The following is a 26474-nucleotide window of genomic DNA, read 5'->3' as shown; positions in this document are numbered from 1 at the left end:
GTTGTGTAGTCTCACACAGTGTGACTACACCAATTTGTACCTAACAAGTCAGCATGAAAATGTATTGATTTTGAGGGTGCTGGGTTCCTGCTTTTGACTGGGATGGCAAAGGTTTCTCACCCAGTGGGTGCATGCTATGTTTAGGCCTCTTTCTTCCCCTTTGGTCCAACATAGTCTCAGGCTTTATCCATGCCACATTGGGGCTTGTGAGGGTGATGGGTGCCTGCTTTTGACTGGGATGGCAAAGGATTCTCACAGGTGCATGCTATGTTTAGGCCCTTGGCTTCCACTTTGGCCCAACATAGTCTCAAGCTTTACCCTTGCCATGGTGGGGGAATCATTCAGCATAAGTGCAACTAAGCAAAAGCAGAATGACAATCTGTATTGGTCTGCATATCATCCTACAAACTTACTGTTCTGAAGTAATCAGTAAGTCATCCCCAAATCATCAAGAACAAACCTGTTTCATGGCAATGCTCTTGAAGTGATCAGTAGGTCATCCTAAAAGCATCAGGAACAAAGAGTTTTCTAAAATGGGGATGATGTTAGCATATTCATTAAGTCATCCTAAACTAATCCCCAAATCATCACCCACCATTCTGAGATATTTGCTGATGACTTTAACAGCGTGATGACATCTGATGATGTGGGAATGACTGCTAGTGTAGTTCGATGATCATCAGATGACCCCAGGATGGTCTCTAAAGTCATCCTTTTAGACCAGGGTTTACTCGCTCTTTGCGATTTTTCATTTTAATGGCTCCACTTGGACTTCTTACTTTGCTGAATGGTAACGGGGTCAGCTTGTTCTTTTGTGTCTGATGCAAACCCCCTGAGGACCTGGCAGAGAAGTAGAAGGGAAAGAAACATTGTGCCTGTTATAAGAGCCATTTTCCCTCATTTTTCAAGGTAAACGGACAGGAATTCCATTAGCTTTTCTGCGCGTCTGTGTGTTTTAATATCCACAGTGAAGCTCCATTCTAAAAGTTATTTTACAAATGCCATTACTGTAATATTTCCAAACTCAAGATGCTGTGCACGGCTACTGTTTCCCATAGTAAGGTACATCGTGAAATGCAAGGCAGTGATTTGCTTGGGTTATGTGTTCGTATGGATGGTGAAGTAAACCTGCACATTGTTCTGTACTATCCAAGGCATTGTGATTTTTCTTTCTACGTTATGGTTGAAATTGGCACCTTGACCGTGTACCCCTCCCACCAACCCCAAAGCAACCTATGAAAAACGGCCTGGGACAACGGGCAAGTAGCATCTATGCGTAAGGTTATCGATTTATTGTTCTCATCAGCAGATGGTTCAGCAACGTTTCCATGGTTGTCTTTCTGGTTCTGTTAGTTTGCTAACTTCTCTGGAGCCTGCCTTGTTACTTGCTGGCTTCTGCTAGCTGCCCACTGCCATAGCCTCGATGCTTGACTTTAGTAGTATTGTCAGTGACAGTTTGAGATAAACTGCAGGCTCTTTTCACCCAAGTCCTGCTTGTTGTTCCTGTTTATATAGTGGCCTGCCTGGTGGTGGAGATGGTAAACAAACCCTCGTGATCTTCGCTTCTTTGACAGCTTGGCCCCAGGGAAGGTAATTGTGCAGTGTCTTACTACGAGTTTTCCATCGATTACTAATCCTTTATCAAAAATGAATGACCCAATATTTGTAATAATCTGTAGTGTCGAAGCAATGTTGGCAGTCATTTTGCTTTTGTTTTACATACATACTTTTAGTTTCTCGCGTCAAACTGGTTTACTGACAAAATAATGTGCAACTTGTGTGCGGTACAATGCAATCATACATACTTTTACCCTTTAGTGATTTGTCATTTTAGACGTGTTGTTGTGCCTCAGCACTTGCGATTATCGAAAGACTGGGTTTGTTAAAGTGTTAATGGACCTCATAAGCGTCGTGGACTGTGATTTGTTATATTATTGCTCTGATAAATCTAGTCCTCCTTGAATATGCAGAGTGCAAACAAATTCCCCTCCCCTTTAATATGCCTGGTGTCCTAAAGCATACGGGGAATCCTTCAGTAAACAAGCGTACCTGCCTGAGCCCACTTATGGTAAAATAAACAGGACTTAACAATGCCACCCTGTTATCTAGTCATACGTTGACCTTTGTACATTGTTTTTAGAAAGGTGCACACGTAGAAAGTGGGCAAGAGCAATGAATACATATTGGCGTTGAATGTCCTGACCTTTTTATAAGGCCCATATTTTAAATAAAGTGACTTTTCAATGTCTTTTTGATTTAACGATCTACACCGAGGGCTGGAACAAAATTGTTGTAAGCCATTTAGCTTCTTGGTGTTGCCCTGAAGAGCCCGGTTTGCTGTACAAGTGCACTACCAGATGCTTCTTTTAACTCAACAGGCCAACTGTTGCCAGACGAAATCTAGCAGAGAATTTATCTCTGTTTGACAATGTGAAACTCTGATCATTGGGGCACACCTAGTAGACGTTTAAAGCATAATTGAGCATGTAGAATGGTCGTTAGATTTGTGACATTGTGTTTACTAGTTTCCTTTTCTACACGGGTAGTTCTTATAGCCAAGGAGCTGCTTTTATGTCCTGTTCATCACATTATTTTGCTATTTCTATGAAAGGATACTACAGAATTGTTTGCTTTTTGTAAAAAGATGATACAATTCTCACATTGGCCCTACAATCCTTGCATCACACTACTTAAAGTTGGTGCACAATGTGAAGGTTTGTGTTTGCTCACTTCTCAGGTGGGCCGCAAGGTTTAGTTGACGTCTCCTTGCATGGTTTGAAATAACATTGAATAACCATCTGAGGAATGGTCTTCGGAATCAGAAATGGCCAGGCGGTTCTAACTTTTCAATAGTCACTTTATTCAGGTGTGACAGTGTGTATACTGGGTGAAGGTGGATGAAGAGTGTGAGCAACTTGCCATGTGCAACATCGAATGCCCCAATATGACGTCATAAGCCTTTAAAGTTCACTGTGTAAGGCAAGTACTACCATCCTAGTGCAGTCTCAATTCTTTAATGCCTTTTACCGTCACCATATGGTCCTAACCCCACATGTACAATGCTCCCATCATATGTAAAGGGACCTGTCAAATAGCCCATTTGTATTTTCCTATGATTTTCAGTGCTCTATGAATAACTGCAACCATAAATCTGCAGTGTAGCTTTGTAGGTGCTGATACTGCACATGAAACCTGGCCTCAAGTGCTTCGCTCCTGCAGGGGAGTGACTTACTTTGAGTCCCCCCCACCCCCTCCACCACCCCTTTGCAGGTGGCTCGAAATCCTTCTTGAAGTGGTAGGGGTAAGTGTGAGAAGGCAGCACTTACCTACTCCTGGTGTCGACCATTTGTTGCCTTCAGGATCTCGCACTTGCAAGATCCGAATGAGCGTCACATAGGCGGATGTCGTGTTATGGAACAGGCTCCCCAATGCCTCTGGCCTACAAGCCTGGAACATGGGCAAATCACTGGTGGATGTGTACTTCCGCTGTAACGCTCACCTGATTCCCGTAGAGGCGCCGGTCTTGACTGGGCGTATACCGTATCTTCAAAGGTGATGTGTAACACACGGCTGGCTCTTTGGGCTGGACCTCTGTGCACTGTATGTCTGGCTCGAAGGGTAAGATGTCTGCAGATAGAAAATGTGGGATTAATGAACTGGGTTATTGAATGTCTCTCTCTTCTTCCCTTTCTCTTCTCCTGTAGAACCCCAAAGGTTAACGCTCTCACCTTAGGTAAGTGAACGCCGTGCTCTCCATCTGCCTCGAGGCAGGGTGCTGTAACCAGTTTCTTCACTGGATAAGGGGAGCAGGCCTCTTGACTTCAGAGGACTGCTGTCCGTCGTTTACCGCACGAACGGTAAGTTTCGAGTAATTCTAATGTCTTTAAAGTCTTTAGTAATGATGTCTCTTGTTTTGCAGGGTTCCGGCGATGGCGGATGGCGGGCTGAAGTGAGTTGCAGATGGAGCCCGTGTGATGAATAGAAGCGCCTGGAAGCACGCAAGTAAGCGCTTGTTGCCTGCTTCACGATGCGCTCTAACTGTCTTTTTATTTTGCAGGTACAAGTTCGGGGCGGCTGCAGGGTGCCGGAATACCCACTGGGTTAGATGTGGAAAGGAGTAATGGCACGTGAGTATTAAAGTTCCCCAATGTCTTTAAACGCACCTTGTTTTGTCTTTCAGATGCGGGATGCAGCGCCGAAGGCCTCCGGAGCGTGCGAAGAGTTGGTAAGCTTTTGTCTTTCAGATGCCGGAATGCAGTGTGAAGACCTCCGGAGCGCACAAAGAGTAGGTAAGCCTTTGTCTTTCAGATGCCGGAATGCAGCGCGAGGCGTTGGTGACAGCTGATGGACCAGGTAAGTGAAGAGCTGTCACTGAAGACCGTAATGCTAACCTGTTCTTTCTTGTCTTTATAGGTGTTGCTGAAGACTGGATTCAGGATGGTAAGCCTTTTTCCTTAGGCCCAGGATCAGATGCAGAAGACACGATGAGCATTCTGCTGCTGAGGATGCAGAAAACGCAAAGCAAGATTCATCCATCGTTTAAATAGCCTCCTGTAGTGCTTCGGTGTCTCCTTCCACAGCCACGCCTAGGTAAGAAAAGAGTTCCTGCTTTCCAGAAGAGTTCCAGTGTTCTGAATCTAGGGAGTGGCTCCTGCCCCACCCAACAGGAAAAGTAGTTCCAAACAGAAGAGGATCAGAGACTCAACTGGCAGGCAAGTAAGCAGCATGGTCTGCTGCAGGTAAGTCCACCCAAGCATTATGAGCCCGGCGCTTCCAGCGCTGGGACTTGGGCATATTTATGAGCCTCGTGCCACTGGCGCCAGGACTGGGTCCAAAAATTCCCAATTGGGACTGGTTGGCACTCGGAACCTGGGTTATGGATCTGCTTCCAAGGGAGTTGGGAAAACCCTGACCTTTTGGAAGCAGAGATCATGACATCTGCCTTGAATCAGATTTTGGTTCATCCTGTTAAAAAAGGCTGTGTCAATCTCAACAAGGCTTTGTATAGCACAAAGCTCATTTTAAAAGAATTTTCTGTAAATCCAGTCACTATTTAGCTCTGGTATCCGTCAGGCCGGAGTCTGTTGTCTGGATGAATGTTGCATATATATGGTGGGTAACAGATGTAAGGTGGGGTTGCTCCGAACCAGCACTGCAAGTTAGTGTTGCAGAGTTATGAAGTGAGTAGTGCGTGCAGGTTTCTGGTATTGGGTCCCTCACGTGGGGCCTGGGATACAGTCCAGCATGAGTATTCAGGGTAGACGTTTCCTATATTGTGTATGTCTGTGTGTTTGGGAAATGATGCTAGAGTAGAGATGTGCGTTTGGCGGGCGGGGAGAATGAGATGAAGCTAAAAGCCTTTTATGGGTACGGTTCATTCAGTGAGCAGGCGCTACCTCTGGGGAATGAAGAACTAATGCATAGTGTTGCAAATCGAACATCTAAATGAAAAGCAAATAAAATTTTGTGCATTAAATACGACCCACTATGCTTTAATGTCTGCTAGAATTTCCTAATGAAGCATTTATGCAAATGTGCAGTCTTAATGTTATTTGACAAAGCTTTTATACTATGCTAAATCACCACTGTAGTTTGTGCAATTCTGAGACTTGTCTCGAAGTTGGCATATTTTAAAAATTATTAATGCATGTAGTCGTAACGTTTGCATTGTTTGTAAAACGATTTATGCACTTTAAATTCATGGATACAAATCGGACAATATTTCATCAAACAATGTTGCATTATTAAAATTGTAAAATGTTTACATATTAACTAGCCAATACTTCAAATTGAATCATTCTCTCATAAGAAGCGTCCCGTTTCCTTATTGGTCATATCTTCCCATACTAAATTTCACTTTTGTTCATGCAGGAGAACTTCAGCTTACCTGACCATGCTAAAATAAAATGACATTCGTTTTTACTAATAGTTACATACTCCACTGCTATTCTTTTCCACAACCTGAATAGTGTCACATTTATATGGATGTTTGCGAGCCATTAGACATCATCTCCAAAAGTGCCTAGTTTTTATGTAGTCAAAATCGTGTACAAATTCTCCCAAAAAGGTAATGTGTAATACAGCCACCGAGGTTTTACAGCTTGTCGTGCATGACATGTCTATTAGATTCAGTGACTTATGTTATTCTACGGTGGACGGTCAAAAGACCGAAAAAAAAATCTCGAAATACAATAATCTCGAATCCAAAATCCCGAAAAAAAAAAAGTCGAATTTTTTATTTATTTAATTATATGCTTTTTTGGGGTCAGGTAAGTAAAAAAAATGGGTTAAAATAAAAAAAAAATAGAAAAAAGGGGGGTTGGGGGGGGAACCCCCCCATTTCGAACAAAAAACGTCATTAAAAAAAAATTCGACTTTTTTTTTTTCGAGATTTTGGATTCGAGATTATTGTATTCGGGATTTTTGTTTTCGGTTTTATTACTATAAACCTATTCTACACCGCCTACATCCCCTCTGATAAATCCTTTCCTGGGGCCAATTACCCAAAGAGTGGGTAATTGATTGAACTGCAGTAACATTATAAATCTGCAGAACTTGGGGGTTGGAGATGGCTACACAAACGGTTGAGTCTATAAATGCGTCACTTGACATTCCAGATAATCTTTAATAGGTTTTAGGATTATTTAGGTGGTCATGATTCCCCTCTCCAATCCGAATCTTTAATATTTATAGAAAACATTCACTAATTGATGAAAATCTTGATCCAGAGACCAGCCAATTTTATTGCAAATGCCTGTTCACCTTTATGTATTTACTGATAGACCCACCATTCATAGCCTTCATATTGCTTCTTTGCAGTTCCAGTAATGGTAATTTAGGGGATGCTAGTGCCTTTAATTGCACGATTCATCGTCTTTGTTGAAATTTCCCTTTTTCAAGATGTCAGCCCTAATTCTAACTTGATGGCCTCAATAGGGACGCCTTGCGGGAGTCCCAATATTCGCCTACAGATTTTTTCTTTAATCTGTATTCTCTATATAAGTACCATTTGAATCCATAGTTTAATGATATTATGCTTTGCTTATATATCAGTATAATTCCCTGCATGCTGAAACTGGCAGTCTGTACTGCAAAACTTTTCAACGAGACAGCAAGAGGTAATGCGTCATTTTCGTTGGCAGCGATCGGCTACGTGTTGTTTTACCCCCATTTATCTGCAAACCCAGGTACTTATATACACTTACTTGTTCAACGCAACATTCTTTTAATGTTAAATGTGGCGCAAGTTTGTGCCCCTGCCCTGCTCTCATATATTTGGTCATTTTATAAGCAGATCATTCTCTTTAGAGTAACCAATTAACTCGTTAGTGGTCCTTATAAGCCCCACCAATTATGTGGTTGATGTGGACCACATTTTCTGCGTAGGATAGCCAAATTACCGTATTCTCACCCTTTCTAACAGCTTGGCGAAAATCAGCCACGTACAGGTTATATAGGATGGGAGCCAGCACACATGCTTGTTTTTATTTTTAAACAATTTTTATTGATTTTCAAACAAACAAAATAACTTACAGACTTTGTAAATCACTTCCAATGATGCATCATATTGTTCGTCTGTTCAACCTCCCTCCAGCCTATTCCACTTGCAATGTCCACCTGTGGTATGTGTTAAATTACTTGAACGTCTCGCTCTGTTTCTATTCCGTAGATTGTGATGGTGCATGTGTATGTGTTTGGGTGTCCTCCGATGTAGGGGCAGTCAAATCTTGAATCGAGTGTTTCCGGGCCGCTAAATCTAGCAAAATCTAGCACACATCCTTGTTTTAAGGCTTTTGAAATGCTAATCTCTCTTGTGCTGGCTCCTAAACTGTCCAGCCTAACCTGAACCATGTATTCTCATGGAACTGTTTTAAGATCTTTAGCAAGTTCTAGGGGACACCCGCTCCCACCATTCGAATTTTGATCACCATTTACTCCTATTCACAGTATCGAATGCTGCTTGAAAATCAATATTGAGAATTTATAGTGGTGGCACATTCTTTTTTTAGGGCAAGTTCAAAAATATGGTGTTCCTCTACCCATCTAGTGAGCTCCTTTTAGGACTATGAGGGTAAATATCTTTCCCAGAACATCGAGAAGGGATATAAGCCTATAATTCCCTTGTTCCATTTACATATTCTTTTTCTAGATCGAGATGACGATTGCTCTTTCCCAGGAATTCAGGATACGGATTTCCAAACACTCTATCAAATAAGTGATGTAATATCTTCACCCATATTGGCATATTGTGCCCCAACCAAGGGTATCCAGACTGGAGTCTGCAGAGGAAGAAAAGGGATGTATGCGAAAGAGGGTAAAACTAGAAACAACCAGGATTCAAGCAATGGCGAGACGGGTTAAAGGCATCGAGGTGATTGATGGCACCATTGCATTTTCATACATAGTGCAGAACATTGAGGGTAAATTCAAAGGCCTGTATGAGCGGGCAGTGTTTACTTGAAGGCAGTTTTTAACAAATATACAGGAATCAGAATTAAATGATTGTAGCTTGTCGCTGTGTGGTGAATGTGATCAACCAAACCTCTTGAACCGTGGATGCTTTTGCTAGGGAATGTTCCATTTCACTGCCCAAATGCCAAAATAGTAATACTGGGACTGCCGAGAGTGGCCAAGTCAAGAATAGACTGATGGCTGAATGTGACCAGAAGCCTAGTGAAAGAAGTGATAGTACTGGTGTCTGTCCTTCATTTGAAAACCTGCCACCCTTCTAAAATGAAGTGTTATAGTCTGACATAATATTGTGTGAATTGTTTTAATGGGTAATATTGAGGTGAATGCCAAAAATCGAAGGCTACCTAGCTGAAGGAGGGCAAAGCGGGATAGGGTGATGTAGAGATTTAGTATAAAGTGGTGTAACTAGTCACCACAAAGTAATTAGACCAATGTTTAAAAAATATAAACTGCCTGGAACCATTGCCCAATTATATATATAGTACTAAATGCCATAGTAAGGCCACTTCAGGGTGCAGAGGGCAGGGAGCTGGGAGGGAGTCTGAGTCTGCAGACCAACAATGTAAACCTCAGTTTGCCAAGAGATTTAGAACTAGAGGGCCTTCAATTCGCAAACTGTTCTATAGTCGGGGCTTGCTAAATCTAATTGCCCACTCGCATTGGCTAGGAGATTTTTATAAAAGGTAAGTACTATTTGCATGGTACTTGACCGTTGCTGGTGAGTGTGGGGATGCTTAAAACTTTTATTTGACACTTATTGCAAACAAACATTGACTGCGGTAAATGGTACATAAAAAAAGTGTGCATGTGGGGCCATGCACCATTTTACAGAAAGCACTGCTAAATATTTTGTCAAAATGGGGGCGAATGCATTTCTTTTAGGTAGTTGATGTAAATTAAGGAACTCTGCCAGCAGGTCTAGTGGGATTGTAAAGAATTTGTGAGGTCTGATAGTGGGTGAAATCAGAGATGCTTTAATGTAAGGGTGGCATTCAGTATGTAGGTCCCTTGCTGAAAATACACCATTGGGGCTGCATCTCGAGCAGTCACGGGGCTCTGCTGGACACCCGTAGGGGATTCCTGAGGTGTTCTAGAAACTGGACTCCTTTTAGGTGGTTGCTGGGCCATTCTATAAGTAATCTGCGTATACACCCATCTCCCACCACTCTCTTGAGCTCAAGTTGCCTAGTTGGGTAAATGGTTGATGAATGGTGGACTGCGGATAGCTTTGGTGAAACTGCTTCAGTACTGCACTAAATGGGACCCGTTTGGTGGTATTTGCAAGTTAATTTGGTTGAGAGTTAGTAAAGTCTTCAGTTCCAGAGTGGAGCAAACGGTATTGAAATTCAAAAGAATTTGCTCCAAAACAGACTTGCAGACAAGGCACATTTCCTGCATGCAAGAGAAATTGTGATTGGAGCAGCCGATTCCTTTTGGAAATCTTTAACAAATCCTTTAAAAACCTATGCAGGCTTGAATTAAAACCTGTCAACCCAAATTAATTGGCACCAAAATGGACCTCCTAAGAATGCATCTTCTGTAGCAGGAGTACAGCTGGTGCATTTGCAAATTGGTATGGCCCCAAAGAGCTAAGACTAACGTTTAATTACACTAAGGGGCCACAACTGGCTGTGCTGGAGGGGCAAAAGTCTCGAACCGTGGGCCATCCTGTCAATTAGTGTGTTGTGGGACAAGGTGGTGTCTGTCAGTTTGAGTAATAAAAAATATCAAAACATGGTTTTTGAGGTATGCTTTATCTATTGCTCTACTTTATAATTGTACCCTGTGTGATAGATTGTTTTCTAATGGCATTACCACTTTGGTTTATTTGTATTGTGGGACTGAAATCATGTTTTTACTTAAAGTAGAACTGCATGCATCGGGATGCAATGACAAAAACTGGACACCGGAGGCTTCACACAGCTGGCGAGAGATGGGACTGACTGGCTTCAGGCCATGCTACACACACTTTATCATAAAACGTATGTGACTTGGAGGGCCATGAATAAGGTCCAGGAAGGCCGCATTTGTCCCACGGCTGCTGATGTGCAGCACTGCATAACACAATCAAGTAGCACATTACATAAGGCATCACAAATGTGCATGAACCTTTCAGTCAATCTTGTGATGCTGTGTGTAAGAAGGAATCTGGCATCCAGGGTCTTTTCACTGTGCTAGATAATTTAGTATCGCACTGATGGGCCTGGGGGTCAACAGTAGCTCCTGTTAGTGCTAACCCGCTCTTATAGTCTACATGCAGGAGGTAAATTGCTCCCAACGCCCTGCATTGTAGTCCTGCTTGTTGGCCAGTGTGGCCCCTGCATAGAGTAATTCTTGGTTGGATAGAACCTAATGCTAACAAACTAAGACCCTTAAAATCAAGCAGAGATGGGTACATTTGATAAAGGTGTTGCTGTCCAGCATTCTCGGTGTGCTACATGAGTATCATTGTTCCTGTCTGTATAGGTCTTTGTGTTGGGTGTAGGAGTGAAAAGGGGCAGAACGTGTCATAGTAGTTTAGTTTAACTGCACAGTTATCATAGGGATGTTCTGAGAATGGCATTACTCCCGAATGGGAGTATAGGACTACAGAGGCACGCTGTTCTTTGGGACAAATGACTGTGCGGGAAGTAGGTGTGCTGATTTACGTAGGTTGGTGGGTAAACATTTCAAGTTGCAGGCTAGTAGGCAGGCATGAGGCAGTTGTCCCACTCGCATGATTGCCTGTTCACTACATGCACAAAGTACATCATTTCTCACTTGCCGTTTGCTTATCGGGAGTGAACATTTTGAGGTTTGCTTAGGTTGTTTAATGTTTATAGCGCCTACTGCCATTGTTATGGCTTCGTAGAGCTGTGGAATGGAAGGCCTTTTGGAAAACCGCAGTCTGTGCAACATTGGAAATAAAAGAGCATTACATTGCATTCAACTAATAACTAGGGTTGGGTGACTAGTCATTTACTAGTAGATGTAAATAGTTTAAAACATTATAACAGCCATGCAGAGCATTGTGTTCGGGGCCAGAACAGATTGCCATGTCGGTGACTATATGACAGCTGGGCCAAACATTTGTAGGATTCAGCTGTATTCTACGGGTTTCAGTGCAAGAGGGGGATTGGGTGTTAAAATTAGTCTATCAGCCCCAAGGCCAATTGTCTACAGTTGAGGGCTCTGCTATACTTAACATGCTGAACACCTGCAAACTGAATAACGTAGTCAAAGCAAAACAACCTGGACCCTGCACTCGTTGATTGGTCTTTTGCATATAGGTCTTATTTCACTAGCTCAAACTGCCTTGCCAATCCCACCGTCTTTCTCTCTTATATTGATGCATTGTATCCCATATGCAGCAAAACAAGCCTCTGTGAGTTGGGGGGAAAGATTAGGCAGTCAATAAACTCCAGCCAATTACCATAAGGAACAGCTAAGGGTTATGGGAGGCAAGAACCTTTGGTTCAGAGAAAGGGCTACTTGAAATTTGGGGCTGCCGTTGAACATTTTGCCCTGCTTAGCATGCTGGTTGACAGGCTGAGCGATGCGTCAAAGCTCACTCTACCATGCTCGGGCGCTGTGCTCAGTGGTGTGCTGGGAATTCTGCCCGTCAGGGCAGGGCCTGTCTTGGGTAGGGCAAGAAGGCGTTTGTCAGGCATTGGTCAGTGTATGTTATATTGTACAAGTGGCCACTTAAAGTTCCCGTCAGCTTTATGGACATTAAGATACCTCACTTTGCTTTTGGTTATTTCATCAGTTTGAAAAGAGAACACGCTTGTGTAGTTTTCTTCTATTGGAGGGTAGAAGACTGGATTGTATTCTTGCAAAACTAGGATTGCTTTGCCTTAGGGCAGATGCTGGTTTAAGCAGATAGTCCGTGCACAACATCTCCTTGTTTCACTATGAGTTTCCATGAGCCTTAAGCTAGCTCATTCAGGAGAAAACGGAGTTTGTCAGGCTGTGGAAAGGTGAGTTAATGCCCTCCTACCCATCCTGCACAAAGGAAAGGCCATGTTACAGAATAGCTGGGTGGAACTCTGGCATACAGTGCTTGGAGGAACCAAAATTAAATGAAGACTTTTGGCTGGCAGCCTTTCCTTTGCACACAGCCTCTGATTTCCCCTCTTCCTAGCACAGAGTACTGCTCAATAGACTGGCTTCACATTAACGTTTATAAATGTGATTCAGTCCCTCCTAATTCACACCCACTTTCCCCCAAGAACTGGTGATGCGCTCATCTATCTATAGCATTCATGACTATAAGTGGTCTAAACAATTTTGCACTAATCACTCATTCTCTCTTAACTGGATAAACATTTGGGGACAGTCAAGGCAAAACCAGGACGTCTGGTCGCACTTCCCCATAGGTTATTCCCTTTCGTATGCGCCTATTTCTTACATATTTTTTTCTTCTGTTTTTGTCTATGGTATGTTCCCCTTTTCCAACACCCTCAAACTGTCGCACAACTTGTTCTTTATGCTTTTGTACAGGGACCCTTCGTAGGAAAGCCTTCAATATCTGTAAATGTGTTGTAAATCGTTTCTGAGCAAAATTGACATCCCTCTTCAAATGAATGCAAATGTCTAGCTACTGCAGGAAAGGGCCAGCTCACATTCTTTGAGATGAAGAGAAAACAATAGCAACCACTCACAGCAGCAAACTGAGGCGGTGATGGATGCTTCTCCCAAGTATATTGCACTGCTCAGGAGGGAGCAGAGTGGGCATCTGTGCTAAGTTCCTTAAGGCTGCAGCTGTAGAATAGTCGTGCTCTCTTTGAGTAGACTTCGAACTGCCATGCTCCCTGTGACCGAACCTTTGCCTTGCACACGTCAACCCTCTCCCCAATCCCCCACCCTCACAATGTGAGCAGAGAGGTTTTCATCCTGATAAAAGTTGGCACGGAGCCGTAGAAAACGGCTACATTGGCTCTATCTAGATCTGGAGATGGAGAGGTCACAGCAGGACATCAGTGGGAGACCCAGCTACACAGGTTGAGTGCAGAGATGATCACTTTGCCCTATATCCTCGGTTTTTGAAAAAAACAGGCTGCAGGATCCGTGAGAGACAGTAACTGACTTCTCTAGATTACAGGTGGCTAGTGACTCAAGTACATTCCAGAAATGTGCATGGTGTCATTGTGTCATTTGTACCCAAGCAAGTAATGGGGCCTCTGTGTTTTCTGATGTGGCTAAATAACTTTGATCCGTTTTGCAATTTGTTGCATGCATGGCTCCTGATAACATTTTAAAGTGGTTCCTATTTCTTGAGGCCTGGAGTAAAATTATTCTTGGCGAGTAAAATAATTCCCAATGGGGGTATTCTCTAGATGAATACAAAATGTATAAAACCAGAAACTGGGTTTTTTTTTTAACCAGTTCTAAAGATATCTTGTAGTCTCTGTTCGATCAGGTAGCATAAATAGTTGGAGCACCTTCCTGTGGCGCTGCTCGGCAGGTACCATCAATACGAACATATCCATATCGCTGTACGTGTGGAAGCGGGGGTGCAGCGTGCTGGCTCTTGTGTGCTATTGTTGGCCGTTTTTAAATATATATATTTTTTTTTGTTATTTTGTTAAAGTATGCATTTTTTGGGATTTGGGCACTAGCTTTTGTAAGGAGCAAATGTCGCTGTTACACTACTTAGTTATAGAGCTGGGTGCATGGTTATCTCAATTGTTTGGGTGGAGGATCGCTCCTGACCCCATTGCCTGCTACATAAATACAATCTGACTTGTGCATGCCGTCACTGCTTTATGTATCGGATGTGAATTTTAGTGAGCATGTGTATCTGTAGATCTCTCTACTGGATACCTTTTGTAATCTCTAGTTGGACATTATTTGAGAGACAAAGTAGGGATTTGTGTGTGCAGTTGTAATTATTATTGTTTTATAATGCGCTTAATATCCAGGAGTGGTTTTTAAGCTCTGAATCGGAATTCGAACCTGTGTTGCGCTGCGTTGTCTTGATTCGACGACAAACTCGTTGCTGCTGAGCTATCCTGCCTCCAATTATTAGTGTTGGGTAAAGTGCGAGAGCATCGCTGTGTCGGAACCTGCATCCTTTCACCCTAATAATGCAAGTAGGACGCAAGGCAGTAGTAACAAGCATTGGCAATTCAAGCAGTTTAGGCTATTATGTAGGCATGGGAAAGGCACTTCCGGCAAATGACTAATACACATGCACAAGACAAAACTGTTTTTAACAGGACGAATGTGAAGACACGCAAAGGGCTTATAATTGTGGCATAAAATTCTGGTTCCAAAAATATGACCTCCATAGAAACTGTAGGGTTGTACACAATGGGCCTCATTCAGAAAATTCAATTATGATGCACTTAGTCGGTTACATTAACAATGACCTTCCTCACGTTGCTTCCTTCGATCTTGGAGGACATGGCTTATAGCACCATTCAAGACCTGTAGGATTTTGCTTGCCCACCCGCGTGTTAAACACCACCTATCTAGCAGATCATTTTTTCATGATGTAATGGAAGCTTACTCGGCAGCTCTCTACCCACATTCTTCCCCGTTTAGGTTCTCGTGCCATTTACCCAACCTACGTTTGTGATGCATACACCTGTAATTGGGCTGGTGTTTGGGTGTAACTGAGCTTTCCCAATCCCTGGAACGAGCCTGACAAAATAGATGGCCTGATTTGTGTATTGCAGCCAATTAGTACCCGTCGGGGGGGGGGGGGGGAGGTGGGCTCCCAGCAATGGGGAGGCTCGGTATGGGGGCATTACCAGATGGTAATCCTGCTGCGCTGAGTCTCCTCGGGGCTGGAGGCCGCCATCTCCCCCGCCAGGGAATGAGGTAAGTGACCCCACCCCGCTTACCTTATTTATTGCAGTCCTGATCGGGAACAGAGGTGCCGGGTACGCTTCTGTCCCCGGCGTGGCCGCTCCCCATCTTCGACACACCGCAATGGAAAGGGAGAAGGGACTACGTGTAGTCCCTTTGCTGTTCCATGGCTGCCAACTTTTTAATTTTTTTACTATAATCAATGGGCGCCGTGGAAAGGGAGAATGGACTTCATTTTCCCGTCCTTGGCGGCCATTTCTTTTCTTCAGTTGCGAAACGCCAGAGCGTGCAAGAGTACCCCGGTTTTACGGGCCGGGGTACTAATGGCAATAAAACTCTCGCATGGGGGGCATTACTGCTTCAGGTAATACTCGGAGGTCTGCGTTAAGGCCCTCGCTTCGCTGGGACCTGTAACTATGGGCCCAGGGCAGTAATTATGGGCCTGGGGCATTATCTGAAGCGTAACCCCCAAACCCCTTCCCGGCTCGGGCGTATTGCTTAATTAGCGCTCATTCCGCGCCACCACCATAATCATGGCAGCTGCTCATTGTGCTGTCTAGAAACATGACTGCATTTTAGCTATGGTCCATGTCTCCTGTGTGTCCAAGATTCTACATAATCTACTGTCGGCTACCAGCATGTGTTTTTGGAGCAAACTTAATACGTATTTTGCTCACAGTGAAAATTGGATTAGGCCCTTGTTGAATCCAAAGTATGACTCTGCTGATTGGAACGTGTTGTGAATATCTATTTAACCCGAGGGACGGCTTTAGGTCTGAATATATCTGTAAAGTAAATATTGCCTCATGGCAGAATCCTGAGGTTTAATATCTGTTACCCAAGCATTGCCTCTTATCTGAAGGCCAAGCTTTTTATCTCTGTAACATGATCCATTTCTGATGTCTAAGGAGTCTGTGAAACCTGCAGAATTGCTCTGCTTGTGAACGTGTGTTCTGTGCTACCTGAAAGATGGCTACACTCTTTAAGTATGAGCACTGAGAGATTGCCCGCCTACCCGGACATGTACAATTTCTGCAGCTTAGTAGAAAGCTCTTGTATATGTTGGCAGGAATAGCCTTTGTACCCAAAGCCAGAGCATTTTGGCCTAATCGGCCTGAGAATAGCTATGCTGTTGAATCAATTTTACAATGGACACAAGTGAATGGCCAGAGTTTACCTACATGATCATGCAAAGGTTTTGACTCACAAATGTGGCTGCCTTTTGTTTTATTGGCTCTTTTTACTACAGTGTGGTGTGGTTTTAAAAAAAAAAAAAAAAAGATTTTTATTTTATATATAACCTAAATCTATTAATCATGGTTCGTGTGGATGCTGCCAAGCCTGTTGTCTGCGCTTTGTTCACAACCAAGGACAAGTGACTTTTCTTTTTATGCGTGGGTAGTAGCTTACAGCTTGAAATTTGTCAGCTTGCCATAAACACTTTCTGTATTTATTTGCTGTCTGACTAGATACAGAATTGAAGCTTGCAGGATATGCCAACCCCTTTTGTAAAGTAAAGCATTTTTACCTGTGCCATAGTTAACTTTGCTTTAGATTCAATCTTATCTAGACATTGGGAATCTCTCACATGTGGGATGCACTTTTTGATGAATCCTACCAAAAGTTGCTATTTTCGAATCTGCTGGTCTTTTATGGTTTGATCAATCTTCAGTTGAGTTTGATTTTCTTCCATTTCAGTGCCGCCACCCTTGCGCTGGACTGAAAATCAACTTCCAGTGGCAGAGTAAGACTTGGAAGCAGGTGTATTTCCTTTTAAGGTTCTGCTGTTAAATGCGGTATGCCTTTTAAGAGCTGTATATTGGAACTGTCTAAAATGTTTTCCACCTCTGTTTCTTTGTGCTGCAAGTAAAGTCTGGTCCAGACTAAACTTTATTTTTTGCAAAAAGTAATATTCTTAAAATATATATATATATATATATATATATATATATATATATATATATATATATATATATATATATATATATATATATATATATATATTCACACTGGCTCAGAGGAGTCTATTTCTATGATTAGACGATTACGAGGAAAGTGCCACGTTTCCTGTACCTTTTTTATACACTAATGAATCCACATGCAGATGAGGCGGTCTGGAGAGAACAGGCTCTCACGCTCTGTTTAGTGAAACTTTAAATGGGGCACAAAATATGTAGCTGCCCAGGGAATGGATGACCATGATGAGATTTCACTTTTGAAAGAATTCGAAAAATGCCAGACAAGAGGTTACCAAATGGTGGGAAGAAAAATATTTTCTTCATAACTACGTTGATGCCGGCAGGATCCCAAAAGGACTAACAATGCTTACAATCCCCTCTTTTGCGGAACCGGATCCGGCGATTCTGTAGGAATGGGGGAAGCCACCAATGGATGAGTAAACTTTCTCAATATAATATGTACGCTTGGATCATAGCAAGGTATTGATAAGATTAGGTGAGATGGCAGAGAAATTTAAAATGATTCCACAAACAGAAGGCAAAAAATTGTGAATCAATATTAGAAATTATGGGATCAAACAACACAGGAGGATGTTCCTGAGAGATGAGGAGGATTACGAAACTGGCCGATTGTATACATTTGCTAACGTTTTTGATTTTCTTACAAAACAAATTCAGATGGTGAGTGTATCGCAGGCAAGGCAATTGGAAATTTAAAGTGACCAAGCCAGCACATCTAAGTCGGATGTGAGGAACAGTGACGAGGAACTATTAAGAGATGCAGTTGTTGTGCCAGCATGGAAAAACGAACAAAAAACCCAGAGTGTGTGGTCAAGGACAAGGATTCAGAGGAAAAAAAAACAGGTGAGGCAGGTGGTCTCGGTAGAGAGACCAAAGATACGGGAGAGAGATCAATGTGCTCTGGTAAACTGATGTAGCCATGACCAATATCTCTAAATGCAATCAAGTAATTAATTTGTCTAATTTAGAACTAACAGAAGATCAATTGCGAGTTCTATGTCTCGTTCTAAACTTTTGCCCAACTTCTTATTATAATTACATTGCTACCCATATAGACTTTGACCAATACATGAGAAACACTATTCAGTATGAATCCATTTAAAAAAAAAAAAACATCACAAGGAAGTCAAACTGCTGTAGTGATTAATGATCTAGATACTTTTGCAGATCTTATCCATTTGGATCAATAATTGGGAATGGATGAAGCCATTGATGGCATTAATTGGGAAGAATATGGCATAAACGTGGATTGGCATAGAAAGACCATGATGAAGCCAAAGTCTTAAGTTTAACGCTCCATCACAGCCTCGGGAGTCATATTGAGACCTTTCAACAATTGGTCACAAAGGACCGCAAGAAAATAAAAGACCATTCCATAAGGAACAGTGGCAACTTGTCAAGAAGGGACTGTGCCGTCCTTGAAGAAATGAAAAATATGAAGAATTACATCATTAAACCATCGGATAACAGACGAAATATAGTTTTCATGAATAAAATAGATTTTATCCGGGAAGCATACCGTCATCTTAATGACCGATTATGTTATGAAAAGTTGTCGCGTAATCCCTTGCGAGAAATGGAGGAGAATCTGAAAAGCTTTCTGTATTGTTGGTACATCAAGGGACTTTTGGATGAAAATTATAGTTCCTCTTCCCTAAGCACTCGGTGATGCCCATGAGCTACTTCCTCCCAAAAGTGCACCAAAACATCAAGAAACAACTTGGAAGGCCGATTGTTACACTTGTAGGGGCCTCATTGGAGAACATGTCAAAATATATTGATGAGACGCTACGCCCTTTAGTTTCAAGTTTACCATCCTATTTAAAGGATACTAAAGATTTTCTCCAGAAGATCGACACCTCGAACTACCTTGGGAACCAGAGTATTTGATGGCCTCTCTAGATGTTGTTTCATTATACACATCGATGGAGCATACATTTGGAATGAAGGTCATGTGAATATTATTTGAACACACGTTTTCTCAATTATTTAAGTCATACACAGATGTTCGGAATGATAGACTTCTGTTTTTTGTTTGACAATATTTTCTTCCGGCATTTGCAAGGTACTGCCACAGACGCCATCCTCGCCCCTTCCTATTCTAACCTTAGTATGGGTTGGTGGGAGAAATATGTAGTTTGGTCAGAAGTTAACATCGGGTATAAGGAAAAGGCGTGCTTTGGTTAAGATTAGTTGATGACCTATTTGTGATTTGGAGTGGCAGTAAGCTAGACTGGTCAGAATATGTGCTTAGGTTAAATGTCAACAGACAACCTCCTTTTCACAGAGTCCCATATTTTTCTGGATGTGAACGTTGAACAAGAGGATCATTTGTCTAAGGACATCCTTACATAGAAAATCTACAGGATCAAACACCCCCTTGCACACCACTAGCTGTCATCTAAGAGTCTTGTGTGGAGTATTCCTTATGGAGAATGTATTTGTCTGAGAAGAAACTGTTCCTCCTTCGACTCTTCTGATAGAGTAAAATAACAGCTTGGGGCTTTTGTCAACAAGCCTACCCAAACATAGTTATAGAGCGAGCATATATTAAAGTACTTGAAATTAATAGGGTCTCACTTTTGTTAATAAATCATTCTAGTCCAACAGCTCACTTTGATGGGGAGAAAATAAGATGTATTCTCACATTTGATGAATTTGCTAAAGCTATTGGGGGGGATCTTTTGACAACACTGGCACATCCTTATGTTAAAAATGTGGTACCTCATTTGGGTAGATGTACCAGTGTAAGCCTCTGCAGATCAACCTCTGTGAGAGCGATTCCGGTATCTAGTTTCATGAAGAGTGACATGACAAGCAAAGGGAACCAGTGGTTCATGGCATCTGGCACTGGTTTCCACAAATGTACTAATTGCAAGGTGTGCTTTGGGCTATAGTGTGAATACAGCATCCAAAATCGCCTGCAATACAGAATTGGTGGTCTATGTCCTAATGAGCTTGTGCATCAAATGGTACATTGGTAGCCCCATATACAGGCTTATGATTTGAATTATCCAACTTTTAAGAGCTATACAAAATAATGATCAGGCCTATCCAATGGCCAAGCACTTCCAAGAAAATCATGGTGTTAATTTGGAGGGATTTTGATTCTTTGGTCTGCATACTATCAAAGTATTGTCAATAGGTGGTGACAGGCAGCTTTTACTGCGACAACAATAAACTAGATGTATCATAGAATTTGAAACTGAGCCCCATGGTCATAACATCGGTGAGGAGCTCTATACTTTTTTGTGAACTTGAAATTACGTATGTGAATTAGTAATAGTCTCTCATATTTGGAGTATTGAACGTGACTTTGTTATGAAGATACTACAAGTTTATTCTCAACTAAAGAGAGGAAATGCACCACAAATCTATGCCATTTCTTTTCTGGGTCCTTCTTTAATTGTTTGGATATCTGTTTTGTTATATATATATATATATATATATATATATATATATATATATATATATATATATATATATATATATAAATTTTTTTTTCTCTTACTCTTTACCTCTTCTTCTGTGGACATTTTAGTCCAGTGTTATTTTGAATTATGTATGATGTATACACATTCTTTGATTAAAACCTATAATTTTGTTTAATTTGATTTGGGTCGAGATGTTTGTTAGGGTGTTTATTAGTTTTATGTCAAACATATGAATGTTGAAAGGGATTTTATTATGGTCTGGGTTTTGTTAGTACACTTTATTTTTTAGTGTTGCGTTCTTTCCCATTTTTCCTCCAGTTTACCATGTAATAATGAATATTAGGGGTGAATGTGTTTGATATAATGTTGAGTTGTATTACTATTATGAAACTGTGATTGGGGTATTATATGTACAGTCTTTGAATATATCAACAGTGATACCAATATTATCTATTTTGGGAATCGCCTGTGTACACATGTAGTCCAGGGATGGTATTATGCACTAGGCCCTCGTCTACATGCATTTTTGCACCACACGTTCTAAGTATTAGCTACTTTCTGAGTGGAGTTGTTTACATGAGATGATTAACTCATTATTGAGGTATGTTTTGGGCACTTGGCTTTTTCGTCAATCTATTTTTACATCTATTTTGGCATGAAAAAGGAAACACTTTTTATGCCTCTATTTATTATGAGTTTGTTGGAGAGTGGTTTTAATGTATTGGGACACTATATCTGACTAATGTTTCCATGCTTTTGTGAAAAATTTATTTTTGAAGTGTACGAATGTAGCTATGGTTTATGTACTTTCTAGCTGTAATTTAATGATGGCATTATAGCACTAGGCGGTTTATTTTGTAAATTGTTCGCATGCATTTCTGCACATGTTCTAAGCACTAGCCACTTTTGATCAGGTTTGTTTACGTGAGACAATTGTGAACTGATTGTCGATTTAAATTCAGGCCACTTAGCATTTTATTGGGTCCATGTTTGCACATGCCTGAATCTGTGTGAACATTGTGGTTTTTGATTCCAGGAAATTGTAAGAAAGTTTGACATTTGTATTAATTTTATATTGGAGTGGATACACTCTAAGATGGCGGTCTGTGTTGACCCATGTAAAAGCAATGAGTAGTAGTAACCAAGTCATATGCCATATGTACAAATCGCAAACCTGACAGTGTTACCCTTTGTATGTGAACAAGCGACTGGTTAGTCGCAAAACGTGTTATCGGATGGTTCCCAACTGCTGTATGGGTCGAAAGGGATTTTTAATTAAGATTGTCATGGATACTTTTGGACTCCTGCATTTATTGATGGACATGAGTCCAGTCTGAGGTACTCTGTTTACTTTTACTTTTTTACTTTAATAAATGTATAATGCGCAGTCCATGGACTCTTAGGCTTGAAGGTGCAACACACCCAAAAAAAGAAGACAAAAAGAGAACAAAAGCAGCTGACATAATAGCAATGAGGCATTATAACCAGTGGCAGGTATTCAGGATTAGAAGACCAAAAGTTCACGAAAACGGGAGTGTCTTCAAATGTTTTCTGAATATTTCTGTGGATTTTATGCTCCTCGTTCTGTGCAAGACCATTCCAAGCTATCTGGGCTGCAAACTGAAAGGATCCCCTTGAGGCCCTAGAATGTCTGGACCTTGAGATGGCTAATTTATCTGTATTATTAGATAACAAAGTTCTTATGCAGGGTTTTTCTTTCAGTAGTTCCTGTAAGTACACTGGCATCAGTCCCTGCATTTCTGAGTGATGCCCAGGAGACGAAACAAACCTCTAGACTCCACAGGGAGCCACTGCAACGCCTGTCTGGCCATCAATACATGTTCTCTACTAGCAATTCTCATGACTGCACGCACTGCTCCGTTTTAGGTTACCTGGAGCATGTTCAGATCGCCTTTATTGATGCTGTATAGCAAACTACAGCAATAATCTAGGTTCGCGCCAACAATTGCTCTTGCAATAGTTTTAGCACTAGCTTGTGAAATAAACTGTCCTAGATGAGTCATGAGCCTGATATAATATGCCGATGAAGACACTAAGCTACTAAACTGCGCCTTCATGTTAAGTTGTTGGTCCTAATGTCTTGACCTTCTATGTCCGCAATGTAAAAGCGATCATAAGCCAGACCCAATTTCTGTAATGCGCATGAGGTTCCTACCACCAGCAGTACGGTTTTATCTCTATTCAGAGTTATAATATTTTGAATCGTCCAGTTCTCAATAAGAGAATAGACTTAATTCAGAAATGCCTCATCTATCTCATGAATCCCATCAATCGGGATGATACACTGGGTATCATCGGCATAGTTCGTAAACACCTCTCCGTCATGCTCCAGAAAGGCAAAAAAGGCAGCTGTGAAAATGTTGTATGAACATGGTGATGGGAAGGACCCTTGTGGAACGCCAATTCTAATGGTTATAGGCACAGCTACTGCCACCTCGTGGAAGACTCTGCTCTCCTTGTTAAGGAATGAAAATACCCAGTGGACCGTGGCTTGGGAGGAATGGGCTATGTCCCTCCACCTAGTGGACATGATGGAATGGTCCACCAAGTTGAAGGCCGCCGACAGGTTCAGCAACATCAGGATGGAGGTCTTAACTTTATCCATGCGTTCCCACAATCTGTTACCTAATTAACTTTTAATATATAATTTGTTGGACATATTGGATCTAATGTAAGATAATCTGGTCTGATGCAGCTATTTGTGCAAGTCTGATCACACACTTGGTTCTCTTACTGGTCCACTTATTTGGTCGTTCTGAGTTGTAATTTGCTTTCGTAACTATCACACTCTAAGATAATGTTCCTGTGGACGCTTCACTTTGTGATTTTCATGTTCTAAATGGTAATTGTCAACATGAATGGCATGCTGAATTGGACACTGTTGGGTCTAATGTCCCAGTGGTCCCCCCCCCTCTCCCCCCTTAGCATTTTATTTTTCTTTGATTGGAGTAGTCCTCCCAACATCGCAAAAGATAAATTACTCTCAAAATCCTAAGGGCCCAGGTAAAGGTTCAAATGTCCGTTTCAAGCTTTTTCTGTTTAGGAGTATTTGTACTGGGCTCATCAACACAGTGGTTTTACAGCGCCAAAGCTTGTCCGAAGAGGTAGCCTACCGTATCCCCAACCGGGTTGAACCAGGCTTTGATCTGTGGCAGAAGGTCGTACCGAGGTATGGAAGGACAGGCAGAAACACAGAAGATGTACAGAGATGCCAGATAAATGGCAGATGACCGGATAAAAGAATGTGGGAAAGTGTATATATCTATATTCCAATTACTGTTAGATCTCTTCCTATCCTTTATTCACCAAACGCCGAAGAAAGACGCCGGTGACGATCGGAGAGAATATGAGGTTCGATAGCAGAATTGTCTTTTGATATTTAATGAAAACCCTAATTTCCTGGAGCTATTACTACCTAATGGTATGCTAATGTTATGACGCAACAGTGCCGAGAGGCAAGGACTCCATGCTAAATTCTATACCTAATCTCATGGTCAAAAGGTTATATATATATAGGGCTTTTGGCAAAGCACTCTACATAGAACATATTTATCACAATTATCACCAAAGCGAAGTTGGTACCCCTTTAGTGACCTTGAAAGGCTGAGTTGGCGTTGCTGGGATTCGAACCTGACACTTGCAGATTGCTGCAACGAGCGCTCAACTGGCTGAGCTATCTCATTGGACAACATCCTTCAGAGGTTGGTAAACTGAGTATCGACTGAGGTATAATAATCGCAGTGCCTAGATGTTGGACGAACCATGTATGAAGCGCTACATAAAGTTAAATACCTTACTCCTACGTCCCGTCCCCTTTCCTCCATACTTATGGGACATTCCTCTGTCCTGTGGGACGGGACCGGAGCACTTTGTAAAAAGCATCAAATTTTTCAAAAATGTGTCATTACTCTCTCTTTACGCGGGGTACCGCACGCGGCCGTAACCCTGCCCTTCTTAGCTCCGCCCAGCGCATCCCCCATCAGTCCTTTTCTCCGCTCGCTCGGGACTGGACGCACTTGCATCTTCGGAAGATTTCTTTCCTTCCAGTTCCTCCTCTCTTGCTCTGGCTTAGCGGTCGCGTGGTACTCTCTCTATGCAGTTTCAGATAGACTTTCCAAATTGATGTTCTTGTCAGCGACTCTTCGCTAGGGCGGATCCCCATCCTCTGTGCTTAGTGTTTGGGTCCGGACCACCGGTGGGACTCGTGTTTTTATTGCGATTCCCTTTCGGTCCGGGCGCTTCAACGTCTTTTGGAGTGGTGGGAGGAGGTGTTTCAACGTACTCCTCCGGCGCATTTTCAATCTTTCATCAACGATAAAAAGAAACGCCCGGTGAGTTCTTCACTTTTTAGGGCACCCCGGCCGGGGGACTCCTTCCCTGGGTCTTCCGGGAGGAGCATCAAAGGCTCTATTACCGGGGCTAGCCCTGAGGTGCCTTCCAGGCCTATTTTCCCGGAGTTTTCTCCGAGGGCATACGTAAGGGCCCTATTGACACCGGATAACATTCCGAGGCCTCTCCTGTGGGGGCTGTTTGTGAGCCCAGTTCTACTGAGGCATCGGGTACCGGAGCTTGCTTCGAGGTCTCCCTAGTTGGAGCTTCCCGTAAAATGACCGGGGTTCGCACTGAGACCTCAGTTGAGGTTGTTGACACCGAACGAAAGTTCGAGGCCCCTCGTGAGGGGGCTTTTACCGGACTCTGGTCCGAGGCCCGTCATTTAGAGGCTAAGGTGACCAACAGTTCTGAGAGGCCTGTTTAGGTCTTGCAGGTGAGGTGTGTTCCTCATCGTTCCCGCTCCTGCGGAGACCCCAGTTCTGTGGAGGGGGCACGGAGTGAGGTTTTGGACCATAATCCCTCTGTTACCGGCAGTGCTGAGGTCCTTCCTTGGAAGGCTAGTTTGGCTGTTATGATGTCACAGAAACATTCTAGGCCACACAGTACCGGCTCGGCCGAGGTTCCTTGTGTTAAGGCTAAAATGAAGACCCCTGACCCACCTGTGGGGACCCCTGCTTCACTTGCACACGTGTCGCAGTTCTCCTCGGGTGCCGACAAAATGGCGGCTGTTCCCACTAAGACCGCGGCGGCCATTTTGGATACAACCCTTACATCTACGCCATTGGCCCTAGGTGTAGGGGGTGCTTTTTCAGGTGAACTTCGGTTGCCTTGGGCACATCTGTTTCGTCCAGTTTATGACTGGAACGCTCGGATGCCTCTACTGCACAAAGTCTTGCTTCCTGCGGCATCAGCGCCCTTGATTTATGTAGACAACAGTGGGGAAGGGCCCTCTTGGCTGTTACGCTCACCTGGCTTCCACAGGGGTGTCGGACGGAACTGGACTCCCACGGTCTCCACCAGTGTGATGCGTAGTGCAGAGAAGACTGACTGGACTGGCCCACCTAGCTTTGTCTGGTTGACCCGTGGAATTAGTCTCCTAAAGACGGGGAAAGGGAATTAGCCACCCGTGGATTCGAGTATTAGCACCTCACTGCGTTCCCACTTATCACCTCCGATATTCCCTTTCACAAAGCTCACCTTATAGTTTTGAATGATGAGCTCTCCATCCTGCGAGGAATGCAGGGGCGCATTGATGGCCAGTTACTTCACTGGCTTGAAGCTATTGGAAGAGTTCTAAAGAGTTCACAATGTCTGAGTAATCGCTCTGTCCAATTTTCTGTTGCAGCTTGGATCCAAAAGAAATCGTCTTGTGGCAGCTGAAAGCGATCAGGTAAGAGTCTGTGTTATCCAGCACTGTCCGGTAAAAGTTGCCAAGGTTAAA

The 26474-nt window shown here is 42.6% G+C and overlaps 1 protein-coding gene across 15 annotated transcripts in view; it reads left to right on the top strand.

Moving 5' to 3' along the window:
* The window catches only part of PPFIA1 (PTPRF interacting protein alpha 1), a 1842515-nt gene that overhangs the window by 12799 nt on the left and 1803242 nt on the right, over positions 1-26474 (top strand). The window contains exons 2-3 of one of the 15 annotated variants that reach the window (XM_069623428.1): positions 1516-1590; positions 16966-17028. The exons of 10 other annotated variants lie outside the window; for them this stretch is intronic. The gene's annotated coding sequence lies outside the window, so the exon portion shown is untranslated. Of the gene's footprint in view, positions 1-1515; positions 1591-16965; positions 17064-26474 lie in introns of all 15 variants that reach the window. 4 more of the 15 variants (XM_069623426.1, XM_069623429.1, XM_069623427.1 and 1 more) reach the window with 4 other exon arrangements.

Source organism: Ambystoma mexicanum, chromosome 11 (genome assembly GCF_040938575.1).
Source record: "Ambystoma mexicanum isolate Mex_15411 chromosome 11, UKY_AmexF1_1, whole genome shotgun sequence".
NCBI classification, from domain to species: domain Eukaryota; kingdom Metazoa; phylum Chordata; class Amphibia; order Caudata; family Ambystomatidae; genus Ambystoma; species Ambystoma mexicanum.
This window is presented reverse-complemented; position numbering and strand designations above follow the sequence as displayed.